This window comes from Xenopus tropicalis, chromosome 3 (assembly GCF_000004195.4).
Source record: "Xenopus tropicalis strain Nigerian chromosome 3, UCB_Xtro_10.0, whole genome shotgun sequence".
Classification (NCBI taxonomy): domain Eukaryota; kingdom Metazoa; phylum Chordata; class Amphibia; order Anura; family Pipidae; genus Xenopus; species Xenopus tropicalis.
Genome location: NC_030679.2, coordinates 58,883,748 through 58,904,295, shown reverse-complemented (window position 1 = coordinate 58,904,295; position 20,548 = coordinate 58,883,748). Strand labels below are relative to the sequence as shown.

The 20,548-nt window shown below is 35.5% G+C and overlaps 1 protein-coding gene across 8 annotated transcripts in view; it reads left to right on the top strand.

Moving 5' to 3' along the window:
* Nucleotides 1-16,466, top strand: part of cpsf6 (cleavage and polyadenylation specific factor 6) — a 36,959-nt gene extending 20,493 nt beyond the window's left edge. For 7 of the 8 annotated variants that reach the window (XM_012958981.3, XM_012958982.3, XM_018092066.2 and 4 more), the window contains one exon: nt 13,860-16,466. The gene's annotated coding sequence lies outside the window, so the exon portion shown is untranslated. 8 annotated transcript variants of the gene reach the window in all.
* The last annotated feature ends 4,082 nt before the right edge of the window (nt 16,467-20,548 follow it).

The following is a 20,548-nucleotide window of genomic DNA, read 5'->3' as shown; positions in this document are numbered from 1 at the left end:
AGACATTAACTGAATCTGCCATCACAACATCATTAGGAGGGCATTCCCCAACCTCACTGTGCCCTCACCGTGAAAAACCACCTACGCTGCTTCAAATGGAAGCTCCGTTCCTCTAATCTAAAGGGGTGACCTCTGGTGCATTGATCGTTTTTATGGGAAAAAGAACATCACCTATCTGCCTATAATCCCCTCTAATGTATTTGTACAGAGTAATCATGTCTCCTTGCAAGCACCTTTTTTCCAGAGAAAACCACCCCAACCTCGACAGTCTGACCTCATAGTTTAAATCTTCCACCCCTTTACCAGTTTAGTTGCACGTCTCTGCACTCTCTCCAGCTCATTAATATCTTTTTTGAGGACTGGAGCCTACAATGGGTCTTAAATTGGAACACGATAATTTCTTTGATTTCTGTTGTGGGGTGGGTGTGCTAAACATACATTTTGTACCTTCATACCTAAGTTGACTCAGTATTTGGTCTTTTAAATGTGCTGTCACATTGGAGTCACAATCACACAGGGGTGATAGCATTTTGATTGCTTCAGTTTCTTGAGTGGGAAAATTGCCATGATGAGAATTTTTCTTCTTTTTTTTTTTTTTTTTAATTCAGGCAAGTTTATTGAGAAGATTTTACAGCAGTTTCAGCATATATACATCACATTATGAGGCACAATGAGAATTTTTCTTGTTTTGTTCACTCTAACGATACATATGGTCTGAGTGCTTAGAATAGCCTTATCGAACGACCCTTTTAAAGGGGTCACCTAAGACCATCGGAAAACACATTTCCAATGGTCTTAAGTATAATTTTATGGTCACCACAACATGAGGAACTGTATTAAAGGGTCGCGGCATTAGGAAGGTTGAGAACCACTGTCCTTGAATGTCCTATTCTTAGCAAAATGTATAATTGGTCTTCATTATTTTATTATAGTTTCTTAATTATTTCCCTTCCACTTCTACATCTTTCCAACTTTCAAATAAGGTCACTGGCCCCAGCAGCCAAAAACTACTGCTCTGTGATCTTACAATTTTATTATAATTGTTACTTTTTCGTATTTATCTTTCTATTCAGTCCCTCTTCTATGCATGTTCCAGGCTCTTATATAAATACCACAAAACAAAGAAATTAAGACCAGTTGTAAATTCTCTCAGAATATCAGTCTCTACATCATACTAACAGTTAATTTAAAGTCGAACTACACCTTTAAACAAGTGGCAGTTGATTTATTCTGTAACTTGTCACAAAGCATGCCATGTGTACCATTATTTTACACACATGCACTGGACAGTATTAGTGATTATTCAGTGTAAAGCACCCTTTTTTAGAGTAAGAAAGGAAGTTAGATGTAAGCCAAATGTTTACAGAAAAAAGTATGTTATCCTGAGTTTTTGCATAAGCACTTGCTTGAAAATGTCACATATTAATACTGTTCCCTTTCATCATACGTACACTCGAATATGAAATGTATACAATAAAAGCAATGTCTAAGCAACTTTTCAATATACATTAAAGGGGTTGTTCACCTTCAGTGTCCAAATCTTATTATAACAACAACGCTGTTTTTTAAGTTAAAAAAAGTAAAAAGGCCACTGTAAAAGACACATTTTATACCTGTTAAATCAGTCCTTCTGTGGGTCGGGCCCCCTTTGGGGGTCAACGTCCTTTTCACAGGAGTCTGAAAACACATTTCCATTGGTCTTAGGAATAATTTTATGGTTGGGGGTCACCACAACATGCGGAACTGTGTTAAATGGTTGTGGCATTAGGAAGGTTGAGAACCACTGCTCTGATTAGTTTTCTGAAGGGATGGGAGTGGCCTATTTTGAACCTGACACATTGAGAACTTCCTACTTTTATCTTTCTTGCAATGGCATAGACAGACTCCACCAATAGGAGTCAAGTCTGCTGCACGTATTATGCGTGACTTTATATGAGGAAATTGAAAAAAAAAAGTGTCAGCAGAGGGATGATTCTGAAGTGAATATCTCTTCAGCTGCACATTTTTTTGTTAACTGTGTATGGAAAAGTTTTTTTCTATTAACGTGAACTTTTCGATTTGTGAATGTTGTACAAAGATAAACAACCCCTTTAAAGGATATGTAAACTTTCAAAGCCTTTCTGCAATTAACATTATTTCTTTTTGTTTTGTTTTAAAGCTATGAAGTCATTTATAAATTGCCAGTATAATGAGTTTTGTAACAGCACAAGCTGCTGGTTGGTTTTTTTGTACAATCTAGATTAAGAAAAACAGAGAACTGGTCTGATGTTGCTCTTCTACAAAAAGAGATCAGAGACTTCAGATGACCTTTCTTGTGTCTTTTCTGAGCAAAAGAACTCCAGAACAGTTTTCTGTTTCCTTCAGGACATATTCTCATATACTCTCGTCTGCCTGCCCTCTGTTGTAACGTCAGAGATGGGCAGGTTGGGTGCAGGTTTATAAATAATGACAGAAAATAGAGTAGTCAGCTTCCATGCCAATGTACCACTTCCACAAAGACAATTCTGTTAGTCACAGAATGTTTAATTTGAAAGTATGCAGAATTTTATATTTGCATTTACAAGCCATTTAATACTTCTAGTGCTAAAAATGGTAGAATCTAGGATGTTTACACTCAAGAGCCAGATTGTATATTCTACATTTCATTTTGATTGATAAATATAACTTGTTTGGTAGAGACCTACAATGCACAAGTATTAAAAGGGTAGTTCACCTTAGTTAACTTTTAGTATGTTATCAATTCTAAGCAACTTTTCAGTTGTTTTTCTTTTTTAATTTCTTATAGTTTTTGAATAATTTGCCTCCTTCTGACACTTTCCAGCTTTTAAATGGGGGTCACTGACCCCGACATTCAAAAATTGTTGCTCCCTGAGGCTACAATTTCATTGTTATTGTTACTTCTTATTCCTTATCTATCTTTTCCGGTCCTCTTCTATTCATATTCTTGTTTCTCATTCAAACCACTGCCTGGTTGATTGGGTAACTTGCAAATTAAAAAAAAATTTTTTTTTTTAAAAACTTAAAACAAAAAGTGAAGACCAAATGCAAATTGACTCAGAATATCAATCTCTACATCATACTAAAATTTTAGTTTTAAGGTGAACAGCCCATTTGATGTTGCAAACTTTGAACATACACCTAGGGGCATATTTATTGTAGTGTGTAAGACAGCGTCATGGGTGATCATGCCCATAGCAACCAATTGGCAATTGGATTTGAATGGTCACCTACAAATTAGAAAACAAAAAGATCTGGTTTGTTGCTATGGGCAACATTACTTGTGATGATGGCTTATACACTACAATAAATATGCCCCTTAGTGTTCTCTCTCTTTCTCTCTAACTGGGCAATATATAACTTTTGTTTTATTGTTTTTTAAATAAATTAGTATAGTTAACTTTTACCCAACAAATCATACATTACACATGAGGTACTATGCATTTAAATTTAACATTGCAAGACAAAGGGCAAAGAGTTTTTAATTAAATGCAGAACTAACCTTGTTTCGTCTGTTCCTGTATGTCTTGTCTTAGCTGTCAAACATGTAGCAAATGTTGCTGTACAGAGATGGACTAACAAAATACACAGTGATAAAAGTAAAACACCTACATTTGCCAAAGGAGTTTATATATAAAATGTTGAGTATAGTATTCTAAAACCAAGAAGACGTGGAAGTGAGTTCATTGAATTTAAATAAACTATACTTAATGGAGTACAAATATTACTTAAAAAGCACATCAGCAAGACGACTTCAAAATGGCAGTCCAGGTAGGTGTTGAAACTATTCCATAGTTGAAAATGTAGTACTGGGATTCCTTTTCCTCTTCAGCGGGTAGCTACAAATCACTAAGTGTAAGAATAATATTACCAATGTTATCCCCTGGACCCAATGGCAGAAGGTGCACAAAAAAAATTGACATTATAGTCTACTTCAGCCGCTGTGTATTTTGAATCCAACTAAGTGGTAGATATCCACCGCATGTGCCTGCGCCCAGGCCAACACTATGGTTTCAGGTGCAGTGTTTCTGAAGCAAACACACTAGCTTTACCAATTCAGGGCAACAGTACATTATATTTTAAGTACTTTAAACCAATTTAATTTCTTGGTGTACTGAGCCCTTAATACAGTTCCTGTGATAGATGCTAGTGCTGCAAGACAAGTGATTCCCTCCTGACAGCACCAGTGTCCAGTAATACAAGTGACGAGGCTATAGGCTAAAGGGAGCGAACCTCAGGAGAGGGCTGTGGCAACCTATATGTGCAGTTCTGAGCGAACCCCAGAGGCGTCAATTAAGAGAATGCAGCCAAACACCCTCTACTACTATTATTATGTTTGAAGGCTTTTGCAAGAAAAAAGTTCCCTGCCAGAACATTGATTCATAATGTTAAAATGAACACTGTGTTACATTAAAGTAGAATGGTTATTAGGTACATGCAGTATAGAAATCTGTAAATAATTTATTTATTTTATGTGCTTCCCCACGTTTGCACAGCGATAGTTAGAAACCTATATATGCAGAAAAGAGAAGAACACCATTCAGGTGATTTTAATAGACTCCAATTAAGTGCACCATTCCCTCCCCCATATACTAGGTGAATCAGTGCCCAGGAATTAAATAAATTAATATATATATATATATATATATATATATATCTCAAAATAAAGCAGCCAGTACCAAGGGTCTTTGTGTTTGAAAAAGTCTCTTGTGTATTATAATTGCATGTACAACCGACGTTTCGGTCCCTTTTGGGACCTTTTTCAAGGTGCAAATACATACAGCAACTCATGTTTAAATAGCCTCCTCCCATGAATCCAGGGAGGGCCAGTGACATCATATGCATATTAACCCCATAGTGACCATTAATAGCATATACCATAACGATATTAAACAGCATACATGTGTATAAAATTGCCCCCACATCTATAAATACTCGTGCAACATTGTATATTATGTGAACGTTATGTGAACCATATAAAGTGCAATTTTGCTAAAATAGTAAAATTTAAAAACAATACATGACTATGCACAGTTTCCTATGTCCATGGTCCCAAAGTTTCCCATATTATTAACCCATTGACTCCTATTCGTACAATTTTACCTTGCTTAAATATAATACATTCATATAGATTATATAACATTTATAGTATCTATACCCGGGTCAATATAATACAGTAATACATCTTAATAGGTATTATTTTTCTGTCAAAAAACATATTGGTTTTTAAATTTTACTATTTTAGCAAAATTGCACTTAAAAAAAAATAACTAATCTCCCCGTCTGTTATGGCCCTTAGATGTCGCTCCCAGTGACCAACAGTACAGGTGTATATTTTTAAATTCCTGGCTTGAAGGCAAGTTTTGTTTGCATGAAAACCAAGGAATACCGCCAAACAGAGCCTCCTGCAGGCTGCCAGTCCACATAGGGACTACCACATAGCCATAACGGCCTTTATTTGCCTGTAGCCAGGCTGGCACAATGGTTCCAGGGGAAGGCACAGAAGAAAGCTGGGGCTAATTCTCATCCTGTGCTGTTTCACAATCCGTGATCAGCCCTAGTGTGGCATCAGTCTGTCTTTATCAACATGGTGCACTTTTGTCCTGGTTTAGTAACCTGTTATTATTTAGCTTTGATTGCACTGGTGCATTTCTCCCAAATTACAGTGTAAATCTGAAGTGTGGTGGGTCCATATAAACCCATGTTGTATAAACATTCTAAGTAAATTTACTGTAGCCAATACTATATGCACTATTTTAGTTAGGATATTACAGTGCCAAATGAAATGCAGAGATTATAAATGAATTAGCCTGTATGAGGAATAATTAACACACAGAAATGTAAATATAATTGAGATACAAAGCAATTCTTATGACATGATACATGTTTAATTGGGACACATCCTTAATTAATTGGAAGCTCAGTCAGTAAAGTATTTGTTAAAATATGTAAACACTGGTTAAAAAACTATAAATAATGGCCTTTCAAAATGTGCCAAGTAAAGGCCTTTTTTATTCTATTTTTTAAATTACTCTTTAAAAAAAAAAATGATTTTCTCCCACTAGGTGTAGCAGCTGTGAGAATGTGCGCTAAAGTTATTTGGGAAATGGCTCTACATCACTGAACATCAGTGAAACTAACACTTCCAGCTTTCTCTTTACTTAGTCTACTATAACCTCAGAGCAGATTTTCCTAATACACTTTCCCAATACACATCCGGCCAATGGCATGAATAGCATTTTTAACTTCTGAAGAAGTGGCATGTAGCCATGAAACGCGTTAAGCTGTGCTCTCTGTCATGATTTTAAGGATATTAATAAAGAAGTGCTTTTACTGAGACAACCTGGTGCTCCGCTTCCATTTTTGTTTGTTTCCATGAATTTGGCATTTTGACTGCCAAGGCCTTCTGTTAGTGCTCAGAACACCCTTTCTGCCCACGAATGTATCCCTTTAAGTTAAAAGAAACGGTAACACCAATAGATGAAAATGTTTTTAAGTACATAAAATATAACGTACTGTTGCCCTGCACTAGTAAACCTTATGTGTTTTGCTTTAGAAAGACTGCTATAGTTTTATATAAACGAGCTGCTGTGTAGCCATGGGACCAGCCATTCAAAGCTGAAAAAAGAGGAAAAGGCACAGATTACATAAAAGATAGCAAATATGTTCTGTAGTGTACACTGGGATTCACAAAAGCTTATCTGATATGTTACCTGTTCATTTTTCAGACTAAATGGCTGCCCCTATGGCTACACAGCAGCTTATTTATACAAATTTTAGTAGTGTCCTGAAGCAAACACACTAGCTTTACCATTTCAGGGCAACAGTACATTATATTTAAATTACTTTAAAACACTTATTTCTTGGTGTTACTGTGCCTTTAAAACAATTCCTGTGATTGATGCTAGTGCTGTATGTCAAGTGATTCCCTCCTGACCGAACCAGTGTCTAGTAATACAGGTGACAAGAGGCTATAGGCCAGGGGTGGGCAAACTTTTTGGCTCACGGGCCACATTTACTTACCCCCGGGCCAGGGCGGGCGGGCGGGCAGGGCCAGGCCAGCGTTACGCCCCCTTCGTCTGTTTAATTCCGGCCCGCCAATGACACCAAGTCTCGCGTGATGAGACTTGGCGTCGTCGGCGGGCCGGATTAAAAAGGCCAAGGGGCCGGATGTGGCCCGCGGGCCGTAGTTTGCCCACCCCTGCTATAGGCCGAAAGGCTGTGGCAGTCAATATATGCAGTTCTGAGTGAGCCCCAGAGGTGTCTGTCAAGAGAATACAGATAAGAAAAAAAAAAACCTCACTGAAAAGCTTTACATTATATATAATTTCAAAAAGGCCCCACGTAGCAGGCTTATACACATGCTGTATATAAGCTTATATGCAGGCTGATAAGCCACCTCTTGGGGCCTGTTGATGTGTGTGTGTGTAGAGGCATGCTAAGTAAAACATAAAATTCCATTTTCTAATCTTTTCATAATCCGCATTATGTATTAATGTACATCTTAAAATGACTTGCCTTCTAAATGAATGGTACACAAGCCGAATCTAATGGTATATGGTACCCCAAAATGTTTTGGTGTTTCAAGTTCTGCAGCTTGATTTTATCTGATTTGTTTTGGCAAGTATTATAAAAATACATTTTTGCTGCATTGTTACCTTGGAAGTGTTGTAAGTGATGTTTTTGGTTTTGTTTTATTATATTTCTGTATTTATCTTGTTTAAAAAGAAAAAAAAACAAACTTTGTACAGGAGTATGGATCTGTTTACTCATTTGCCTTTTTTGTTTCTTCTTTGACAACTTGTTTATTAAACTTACTGAAAGTTAAAATTTTCGATTACTTAGAAAAAGAAACATTAAAATGCATGTTTTTATAACACAATATTTTGTAAACTTACATTTCAAAGTTTTGATATTGGGGAAATAAAATATATACATTCAAAATAGCGGGCATCCATGTTTTTTTTTTTTCTTTTATCTACTGCTAGTGGTGAATTAGGATTTTGTATCTGTTTAATGGTATAAAAAAAATCCTTTAAGACAAAATAGTTTATACTTTTCAGAAGTCTTCCTACATTAGTAAATGCTTTTGCTCCTCTATTACCCACTAAATAAACATCATGTAATACTAGATGATTTCAAATACATTCTGTTTTGAAGTCAGTTGTGCAGTTTGAATTGTATGCCAATAATAATTGTGATATTGCTAACATGTTGTTCCTGGTTTTTATTCTACTGTACTGTTTACTGTTTCCCATGTGTCTGATAACTGTAGGGAGGGTATTTTTGTCTCCAAGGGTTAGAAAAAACAAACATTTAAGATTAAATAAATGGTTGTATTTTTCACTGATCTTTTTTTTTTTTTTTTTTCCTCACCAGAGGTTTATATGTTCTTATTTAAATGCTGTCCAGCACACATTCTTGGAAATGTAATTGTCTTTAATTAATCATCTGTTTTGTGTTTTTGTATTATACAATAGTTTAATAAAGATGCCATGAATTTAGATGTACAGGTATATAATATAGTATACAATATATATTTATAAAATGTATAATTTATACAAAATAACAGAACTGATACATTTGCAAAATTTTAACCCTCTCTAGTTCTTTATATAGGGCATAATGTCCTCCTTGTTACAGGCAAAGTGCTTTCATACAGGTTACAGGACTACTGACTAGTTATTAATATTTTAAATTAGGGTATATTTTATTCTTAATGACACCAGTAAGCATGGTTTGTAAATTATTACATCTCTAAGTTATTTATAAGAGCAGTTTCTTTCATGAATGATTTGTGTAATGTGCATGTCACAAGGACTATTTGTAAATCACCCTCACAAGACTGCAGTTGTCGTGACACCTTGCACTTTTTGATTAACAGACTTGTGAAGGAGAATTTTAGAAATGTACAAAGCATTGAGAGAATTTACATTTTGGCTAGATCGGTTCTGCTACATGTGTTTCAGTCTGAACATACATCATAGATATCATAATTAAAACAATAGGCAAAATATACATTCAGAACTAGCCCTATTGAAAAATTGTGTATACTGTGCCTTTAAAATGTTGGACCTTGAAATTAAAATAAACCCCAATTCACCTTCAGAAATGCACTTCCTTAAAAATAACTGCATATTCTAATGGAGTCTGTGGTGAAAAATACAGATAAGAAAGATTTAGCTGATGGGTTTCTTATTTTTGCTGCCTAGGTAAGTCCATTCTTTTTTGTGTGTCCTAATGTCCTATTATTAGCAACGTTTCAGATTTGTCTTATATTTTTTTTTTATTATTTTCTGTTAGGGTTAAATGGGGGTAAAGAAAGCTTGGTAGGAAATGTGGATATTCTACATAGTAAATGGGCATACTCTTTGCCTCACATTATGTTTTCAAAGTTTTTGTTCTGTCCAGTGTGCTGCTTCTAGAAAACGAGCACCAATTAACTTTAGTTGTCTTCTTACATTAATGCAGAGGTGATTGGCCACCTATTTACTTTATATGGGTTATAGTAAATGAGAGGGAGAACCAATGTTCCCTCTCGGCTGTTCACTCGTGCGTGCACACACATTTTGAGACTAGTGAACACAATAAATTATGGTGCGCGCAAAGAATTTTGTGTGAAAACATATAATTTTGTACTGCACACACAGTTTTTAAAAGAGCACACTATAGGGAATTCTGTATCAATGAACAGTAGCTCCATAAATCCTCTATGGTTCTTTAGGATCTTGATATCTATGGGTATAAATTATGTAGAATGATTTTATGTTTTGTTACTTTGGATAACTTCAGCACTTTGTTCTGGAGAGTTTATTATATACATTTTTGAATTCTGGTTTCCCCTTTCTAATAACATTTGTGTTTTTGAATCTGGGCTAACAAATAATAGCACTTTGTCAATAAAAAAATATGCAGAGTTTCCTATGTTATTGTATACATTTTATGCATATTAAATGTCTGAAAATGCTGCAAACTTTCCTTGTTATTGAAAATATTCCCACTGCAGTTTGTTTTTAATAATTTACCATTGTTAATGGCAAAATAAATCTGCCATGCCTATTTTGTTATAGTGTAATTGTAAAGTAGATAACATGCTTATAAAGAGACAGTAGCACTAAAAAGGAAAGTGGAAGATAAAGAGACATTGTTGTAATAATAGCAAATTTATGTAGATTAAAAGGGGTTGTAATAAAACTAATATACACTTTCATATGCATTCATTCTGACTGTTGAATCATTGCGGCATGTAAGAAAGCATGGAATGCATTCCCTGGGAACTGAGTCCTGTTTCAAGGAATACTTTTTCTAGTACACATTGTTTCAAAAGTCAGAATCAGCAATGAAAAAGGGAAAGGCAAATACTGTTGCATTCACATTTCCGAATAACTGTTAACTCACTGGGATTATTTTCTGTGCAATCTTTATCCATATTTACAGCTGTACTAAGTGTAAATTTATCTGGTAAAATCATTAATGTGTGATGTGCAGAATGTTTTCTTGCTGTATCATGCTGTTACCTAAACAAAGCCAAATATTATGGGGGTGGAATGTATGCATTGACACTTTGCTGGGTGCAATTTTTTTCCTGGTAGCATAGCATGCATCACATTCATAAAAAATTGAATATGCTAGTGTTTGATTAAATCACCCTCCCTTGCTAGGACCAAACATGGAGTAGCTTCAATTTCTAAATTCAAGTACGAATAACCTGGAGAGTACACATGTTCTCAGTGGAACAGTGTAATTTATTCACAGTGCTGTGATGTCTCAATAAATTACACTGTTTTACTGAGAACATGTGTACTCTCCGGGTTATTTGTACTTGAATTTGGAATGTGTACAGCCAGCACAGGGCCTGTTACCTATTGATGAGTACCCACTGAGAACACTGGAAGCTACAGCAGGACTTTTAATCTTTATTTGAGGATAGCATCAATTTCTGCTTGTCCTGTTTAACAAAACAAATAACACAAATCCTAGATTTTTTTGTGTGATTAAAATAAGCAAAAAGAATGTTCTGCATAAGCCCTTGCTTATTACTTGCCTTGAGCATGATATTCTTGGTTTGATTTGGCTATGGTTTGTCCTGTTTGTGTCTGATGTATATAAGGCATTATGGGATAAAATGAGGTCTCTGGATACTTGGGCTGGCTGAGTGTTTAAACATCCATTGAATAGCCACATGTGGCAAGAGTGCAATAGTACCAACAACAGATTTATTAGACTATTGCAGAGAAGTACTGTTTTTTTTTTTTTTGAGTGCTTGTAGTAGGCTCCGTAAAGTGCCTTTTTTTGTTTCAGATACACTTTTATAACTATCACACATGCTTATTTTAGAGCTAGTGTATAGCTGTGTATGCACACGGGGTAACCTGTATGGCACCTCTGGTGGAGAAGGGTATTCCATGCATGCCAAAAACTTGTTTCAATTTACCATTTCTAATAAGCAAGTATAAAATATAATTATTTTGATACAGCAGTGATATAGAGCACAATAGATCAACTCACAGCAAGGTTAAAAACCTTAAAAGATAAGCAAGCCTTGTATCATATTTTTTTCCTGCACTGGACTCTGCAGATTCTGTACAGATTTCTGAGTTTTTGTTTTATTAAAGCATAATAAAATTATATTTTTTCCCATTTCCAGTATAGCTATATCTGCTCATCAACTATGTTGATACATATTATCTATAAAGCATAGCAACAGCAGTTGAAGGAGATGTACCCCTCCCCCCCAAAAAAAATGTTGCCTATTGAAAATGTGATTCTAAGCAATGCATTCTGTAATAATAACTTTCAGTTATATATAAATATGATTTTAGTTGAGTGCCCCTTTCTACACTATTGGTTCTAACTCTGGGGGTAATTTATCAATACTGGGCAAATTTGCCCATGGGTGGTAAACCAAAGCAACCTATCAGTGATTGGCTTTTCTCAGCCAGCAGCAGGTAGAACAATGAATGCAACAATTTGATTGGTTGCCATGGGTTACTGCCCACAGGCAAATAAGTCAAGTTCTCCTCTAGCCAAGATTCCATGTCCCACAATACCTTGCATGCTTCTTTACATATCTTTCAACCCTCAAACTTTTGCTGCATTGTTTTACTAGTTAGTACCAACAGTGTTATTAATGGAAAATTGCTTCTAATTATTTTTTCATTAGGTAAAGCTTGAGTTTTTACAATCACTTGAATCAAATGTAATGTACACTTGCTAGTCTCCTGAATTATTATTCTATAAGATAAACTTCAAGCTGCTAGTGGAAAACCTAAACCCCTCTTATGGTTATAAAATTGCCTGTAGCTATTTCAATATTGCTGTTCTGTTATCTTCTTCCTGTTTGGAATAGGAGTATGTTTTCCTGTTTAATACACAGCTGTAAAGGGTCTTTTATAAAATATACTTTTCTGATAGAACATTTGTTAAATTACAAAGTTACATCAGATAATAACCTTCTATTCTCTTTTCTGCATGTGTGCGTTTAAAACCTGGTTTGTTGGAGTTTATGAATTAAACTGTATATACTCTGTAATACATGTTTTAAATAAATGGTTGTGGGGGAAATGTTGGTTCATTACTGCATTGTTAGTTTTTCTGTATATATTTGACAAATGTAAAACATGCCTGGTCATACTTTTTCAAAGTTTTGAGATGTTTTAATATGAGTCATATGTTTCCTGTTATGCCCAACCTGGTTTATGAGCAAGACCGTGTTTTAAAAAGCTGCAGCTAACATGCAAATATCGATTTAGGCTAAATTTTCTTAGAGGGTCTACTTACCGTATTTAATTTCATCATATTGTGGTGGGCAAAGATGGGCCAGGTCCCAGACAATAGGAATTGTGTACGATATGGGTTCACACAAAAGATGCAATGACTGGATTTAAAAAATCACCTTAATTTTTGTATCAAGTTTTAGACCCGATTTAATGATTGGCATGGTCTAAAGAAAACTTATAGTCAAAAATAAGGTTGTTATAAGGGACATATACCGTTCCATCTAAAACATGTTTGGTATCTAAGCACAGTTGCAGTTTTTTCATAGTAACATAGTGGCCAGGTTGAGGTCCATGCAAAACGGCAAAAGCTTTATATAATTAAACAAAGTGTTTTTTGTGCTGCTCACTTATGTCACTCGGTGTGATTGCTAAATTTAAATAAAGCAGTTAGGGCACTTTTCCTGCTTCACTAAATTGTTTGTCATTCTGTCTGGCTCGAGTAGAACCCAGATAAACATGTATGATCTTAGCAGTGTAAAAATTGCTAATGTAATAAAAATCTAATAATATGTTTTATTTAACCTTCATCAGCAAATGAGGGAGGCCACAGTGGATGCAAGTCCACTGCATGGGTGAACTGTGCAGGACATAATTTTTTTTTGTTTAATCGGTAGGCTACCCTATTAACTAAATAAAGCAGCCACAGTATGGTGATCAAAAAAGTAAATGTGTTTATGATCCCATTAACTTCAGAGTTTTAACCCATAGTTCTTGGAAGGTGAACCTGCCTCATTCTCAGTGTCAAGTCCCAGCAGTGAGGGAATGTGCATGTTACTTATTATCTTTTAAAATGGAATTTGTGTTTTTTTTTTTTGTTTTTCTAAATGGGCACCGATAAAATGGTCACCAAATGTATGTTACACCTATTGCATTTCATAAAGCCAAGTCAAATGGCCACTTGGCCATGCTAGGTGTATAGTGTTTAGATGAATTCATTTGTAAATTGCATAACAATTCAGATTTTTGTATGTGGGAATTTACTGCAAAGTATTGTAGTTACAATAATGCATTATTATTGTAATTAAAGTTGTTGGTTGCGAATTGTAGCAGAAATCTACATCACAAAATTTTAACACATTACAGCTGAAAGAAGAGGAACGCCTTGAAAGAGCAGAAGTTCTCATCATAAAGAGGAGGATGCTTGCCCGTCTCTTTGCTTCTTATGATTCACCTTCTCAGAATTCATGGATATTATGAGCAGAGATAGATGTGAATAAAGCAAATCTGCAAACATGGTAACCAGTAGATCTTTTATTTTTTACATTGCTTAAATGTTTTATTTCAATGAAACCTGTGTGACTTAAACATTAATAGCTTTTGCTACTTTGACTGGTTATAAAATACATTTTGGCAATTTATAATGTGCAAGCAAATGGAAAGTCCAGTTCTTTCTTGTTTTTATAGTAGTTTGTTCTTGTTAAAATGTTCATGTTCAGATAATGTCTGTAAATGTCACCATCCTGATTACAATAGATGTAGTGTTGGAATAAACTGTTAAACGGGGCTGATGTGTAAAACTGTTCAAGTTATTTGGTGTTTACACCTCAGGGAAAGTCTTGCAGTAGCAATATTTTTACAAATAATACAAAGAAAAAAAAAATTTATACCACAAATTGCACAGCTTTTTTTTTTTTTTTAAGGTGTGCATTGTATTCACAATTGCTTGTTTTGTTTTTAGTTAAACTCCATTGTTAACTGTTTTATTACACTGCTTTTCTGAATGTTTTCATGGAGACTTGGCATATTTCTTGTCCCTAAACTGTAATAGTAAAGATCTAGTTAGCTGGTAAAGCCATGGCAGACATGCTCCACTTACTGCTTGTTCACATTTCATGTTTCTGTATTTTATGACCCTGTAAGTAGAACTGTTTTTCCCCCAAGTCTTCCCTACTCAGTAATTTTGACTCAACTTTTCTAAAATACTTAAAGCAGTGCTAATTTTGTTCTGAACTGTTTGTGTGACTGTTTACCTTTTTAGCACACACTTATTTTCTTTCTGTGAAAGACAATGTAAATTGTGGCTTATTTTCTAAAATGTAAAGTTTGACTAATACAAAAACTTGACCCTGTTTTTAAGAACTGGGCACATTTCATTTGTTTACCCTTAAATAGTAAAGCATGAGGGCATAGTTGCTGTATGTGCAGAACCCAGGCTTTGCATATTCTCATAATATTAATAAAAGCTGTAATTACTGCCAAGGCTGTCACAGCAGTTTATAAATGTAAATATGCAATGAAGGAATGTTCAGTACAGCAAGTTATACCCTGATGTTTTTTCTTTTACATAGGGTAAATCACTGGATTTAAAGCTGTCCTTTAAAACAGGGTCTTATTTTCTCTTTAATGGGTTAATGCATATGGCCATGGTTCACATCCTCAAGCTTGTTCTAATCTCCAAAGATTTGAGTCATTTTAGTGTTCTCAGTTGGTGTATGATTGTACATAAGCCTCTGGCACCCTTTAATGGGAATGATCATAAAAACAATTTTAATGACAATGTTAAAAAATGATTTGATTTGCATAAAAGTTCTAAACCTATAAAAGTTAAATGTAGATTTGCTGTCTGTCAGTTTGGGTGTCACATAAAACTTGATTCAGATTTCTTCCTGCCAACTTCATTCTGGTAAGAATGTCTGGTCATCTAGCAATGACAATGGTTCATTTTGTAAATCTGTTAAATGGGCGGTGGGGCCCTGATCAACAGGGAGAGAGAGTAACCAAAAACTACATTTTACTCTTTATAAGTTCTGAATTTTAATTGAAAATTTTGTTTTATCGTTCCCCACACCATATTAGAGTTTTGTGACAGTTTTTCTGCAGCCAGCCTTGTGGTTGATTAAGTATAATTTCACTGCTTTTATGAATCGTAACTATTTCACGCCTGCTATATTAATGATTTTTTTATGTACATGAATATGATGTGAGGGGGAGAGTACAACATATGTTTTACAAATAAATAGCCATGGTCCTTTTCCTTCAAGACTGGTTACCTTGCAAATGTAGTATGAACAGCTATTGTAGATAAACTATTGCATAACCAGGTAAGTAATGTATCCTTAACTGTCAGCTAATTTTGATAGATTAAATACTCCCAGTACTGCTTAACTGGGCAGCTGTATTGTTAATGTACATAAAAGTTTGTTTTGTAATGAACGTCTGTAAAAATGATCCCAATTGCTTGTAGCTAATACGGCCCAGCATTCACATCGCTCACAATGATCCCATTTAAATGCATGGTCATACTTCAATTCTGCATACAGAAATAAAGGAAAAATGTTGTATTCCTTTTTGCAGCATTTTATTAATTTTCCATTATAAGCAATCCTGTGCGGGCAGAATGACATCTGATTGTGGTCAGAATACTAACTTTTTAAAACTAGTTGTATAATAACAAAATGATTACATCCGTCTCCTGTGTAAATATTGCCTGCATGTGGCAGATTCCACACACAAGATTTTTCATATAAATGTTAATTTGGTACCCTATTACCAGATGTGTGACCTGTAAAGTGTAGTGTGCAAGTGTTATTTCTAATTAGCTTGTTTGCTAGCTGTGACTTGTGAGCCATTTTTTTATAGGTAAGTCTTTGGGTGTTTGCAATGAAACTTTTTAAATGCTTGTTTAACTAACTGTTCATCCTTCATTGAGCTGTTAATGTTTCTGAATAATAAAAACATTGCTGAAAACTATGAAGATACTTCTTGAGTTGGTTTTACAAGCCAGACTGAACTGTTAGAGCCCCCATGGAAAAGAATTAGGGTTATTAGGTTGGTGATTATAGCTTTATCCACAGTATTGATGAATGCTCAAACATAACGTGTAGAAATATACAATGGAATGTGGTATCTCTTTGAAATTGTCTGAATTTGGCAAGAAATGTCGTGCTTTCTGTTTTATATGCTATAATTTAAAACTAAATACTTAGGGGCATATTTATTATAGTGTGTAAGCCAAGATCACCAGTGATGTTGGCCATAGCAACCAATCAGCAGTTGGATTTGAATGGTCACCTACAAAAACAAAAGCAAAGATCTTGTGCATATGGCAATATTTTTTTTTTAGTGCTTATGGCAGTATTATTTTTGGAGCAGAATAAAGAGTGAGGACTGACATTTAAGTCCTGTATAACACTACTTTAGTGCTAAAAACCAGTGTATTCTGTTGTCACTGTCAAAAGACAGACAACAGCAGATAACAGTCATAATGGCAGCAAATTTCTTCTTTCTCCTAAATTCAAAATGGCTACTGGTAGATGGCATATTTTGAGCATCTATTTGGCAGTTAAATGCTAGTGGTGAATGTATGGCCAGTTTTAGTAACCCACAGCAATTAAATTGTAAACAAGTCAAATACCCTATAGAGCTCTGCATGGCAATCGTTACACACATACACAGACGGACCATGCAAACTCTAAGAGTGAATACATAGGCAAAACTGCCTATACTGTCTCCCAATATTTCAGGGTGGCTTCAGGCATTTATCTGCCAGCTGAAATACTGTCCCATAACAGCCCTATGTGCCATTAGCCTCAATTACCTTGTACAGTAAATGCAATAATTTCCCAGATCCCCTTCCAAAAGCAGGTTTCCTATAGGCTGGAGAAGATTTCAGCATTGTAGCATTGAGATCAAATCATCTCTTTATGGCTGCTGTTCTAGATAATATTTTTGATATTATATATTATTAATATATTAGATTTCCAAAGTAATGTTGTCTGAGACTCTATCATTTTAGAATTCTGAGCCATTTATTAGTAGAGTGATTAAAGGCACTTATGTAAGAAAAGCACTATCCCTGATAAAAAAATAAATGTTTGGCCAGGTACAGTAACCAATAGCAGATGAGATATTTGCTTTTTAATAGGCGACCAATAAATGCTACTTGCTGATTGGTTGCTATATGTGATAACCACTGTATCATACTTAGCACCATATATACCAAAACTCCTTATATATATATATATATATATATATATATATATATATATATATATATATATATATATATATACACACACACACATCTGTCTTATAGCATGCCTGAATGTCCTATTTTGTTCTTTGTCTTATACAATGTTTACATTAGTACATTTTTTATTTTTATAAATATTAGCAGATTGTAAGGCTTAGGGGCTGATTTACTATCTACGAATCCGAATGGGGAAAAAATCAGTTTGGAAACGAACATTTTGCGACTTTTTCATGTTTTTTTCGTCACCGTCGCGACTTTTTCATAGCCATTATGACTTTCGTGAATTGTCGCAACTTTTGCATAGCCATTATGACTTTCGTGAATTGTCGCAACTTTTGCATAGCCATTATGACTTTCGTGAATTGTCGCAACTTTTGCATAGCCATTATGACTTTCGTGAATTGTCGCAACTTTTGCATAGCCATTATGACTTTCGTGAATTGTCGCAACTTTTGCATAGCCATTATGACTTTCGTGAATTGTCGCAACTTTTGCATAGCCATTATGACTTTTGTGAATTGTCACGACTTTTGCATAGCCATTACGACTTTCGTGAATTGTCGCGACTTTTGCATAGCCATTATGACTTTCGTGAATTGTCACGACTTTTGCATAGCCATTACGACTTTTTCGTATTGAGTGCTCGAAAATTCGCGAAAAAGTCGCAAAATACAGATCATTACGAAAAAAATGCATTTGGACGTTCGTGGATTAGTAAATGTGCCCCTTAGTGTGTTTTTTATTTTAGGGGAGAAATTGCTATGTGAAACCCCTGTTCATTAGAACAGTACTTACAGGTGTACTCACAACTCAACGCCTGGGTTATGGGCCAACCTTTTTCATGATCAGTTTAAGGCGTCCCCAATGGCTATGCATTCTTTTGCCCCTAATCCAACAGGTTGTTGGACTAGTACCTGCACAATTTCAAATACATTATGACCAGAATTCAGGTTGTCTGGATATGTCGCCTACTTTGAAAATTCTCTAAAGTTCTCTGCCCATATTTACTCAGCTTAAAGCTGGATGATTGGCTTATAAGTAGCTTGTTTGCTTACTGTAACAATTGATCAACCCATTCTGGCTTGTTCAAAGGAATGGATCAGTTGTTCATCCTTTAAGATGGCCATACACACACTGATATATATTCAGTGTATGGTGGATTGACGAGGCAATCAATATGGCAAAAAGCCTTTGATATTGGTAGTCTCTTCGATCGTGTGGGACAGAAATAATTGAAGGCGTCTGAGTAAAGGGTAGTGTTTAGAGCTGAATCATCGGAGAGGGGTAGAATTTCTATTGTTTCTATCTCCATATCTGACCGTTTAGCTCTGAACGTTTGTGGAGGATAGGAGTGATCTTTCCTGTGACCAAAAGATCATAAATGTAACCTGTATGGCCACCATTATGCTGATGTGCCTTGGAGAGGTTTAGTCGCCCGCAATAGATCTCTGCTAACGCAGGAGACTAATCTCTCCAAAATGCTTTTCCACCGGCAACAATACGAATCGCTGGTGGAAAGGCCTACGCATCACTACAGTTTTCAGATATTGCTTAAAGTTGCCTGCAGGGGGAAACTTAGCGCAACTTTGGAAAATCGAAGTGACTCATAGGCCTTTCCAACAGCGATTCGTATTGTTGCCGGTGGAAAGGCATTTTGGAGAGATTAGTCACCCACTATAGAGCTCTGCTACTGCGGGTGACTTAATCTCTACATGGGACAACAGCCTAATGCTGATGATAGTAAATCTGTTACAGGCTGAATAGATCTTTCATCTAGTCTGATTAGAATCGTTTTTATTTTAAGCAGATTCTTATAAATTTTATCAGAATTTAAATTAAAGCTGGCCATACACGCACCGATGATTTTGTACGATATTCGGTGCGTGTATGGCGACTCGACAGGGCGACCAATACCACAGAATGCTGTGGATATCAGTCGACTCGCCAATCGGGCGGATTAAAAGATTTTGATTGGGCGCCATAGAAGCCACATGACCAAAATCTACCTTCAGGGCTGAATTGGCAGAAGGAGATAGAAATCCTATTGTTTCTACCTCCATATCTGACAATTCAGCCCTGAACATCTGTGGAGGGTGGGAACGATCTTTCATGCGACCGATGGTTGCAGAAAAGATCGAAAACCGCCATCTGTATGGCCACCTTTAAAAACGGTGAGCATTCATCTGCCTAGTTTAATCCAATAAACTTTTTTTCCCCAGGGGCATTTGTTATATTTAAACCTCAAAAGTGACGTTAATTTTACATTCTCAGCCACTTTTTAAATTAAACACTTTTGTTTGTGTAGAAATTAACTTATTTCAGTTTAAGGAAAAGGAAAGGTTAAAACTAATTAAGCTTTATCAGAAAGGTCTACAGTATGTAAATACAGCCATAAGCACTAAGGCTAATGTCCCACAGGGAGATTTAGTCCCTGCGAGTTTTAAAAAGCTAGTTCCTGCGACAATTATCTTATCTTTTCCTAACAAGCGATTACTAGAGATTTTAACAAAGGAGCGATTCTGTTTCCCACAAATCCAGGTGTCCTATTTCCCACCCACAATTAGAAATGACATTCAGTGCAATGGGGAAATCTCAGCAACTTCCTGCTTAGTGGGTTTTACTTTCAGCAATTACAATAGTTTTGAATTGCAATGATTTCTTTGTAAAATAACTCGTAAAAGGGTCTCATAGTGTTTGGCAGCAATAAGCAATTCGAAGTAGTATCTTCTGTTTAGGTACTGGCGATTTATATTCTCTATGTAAAGACAAAACGAGTGACTTGTCGCTGGAACTCACTTTT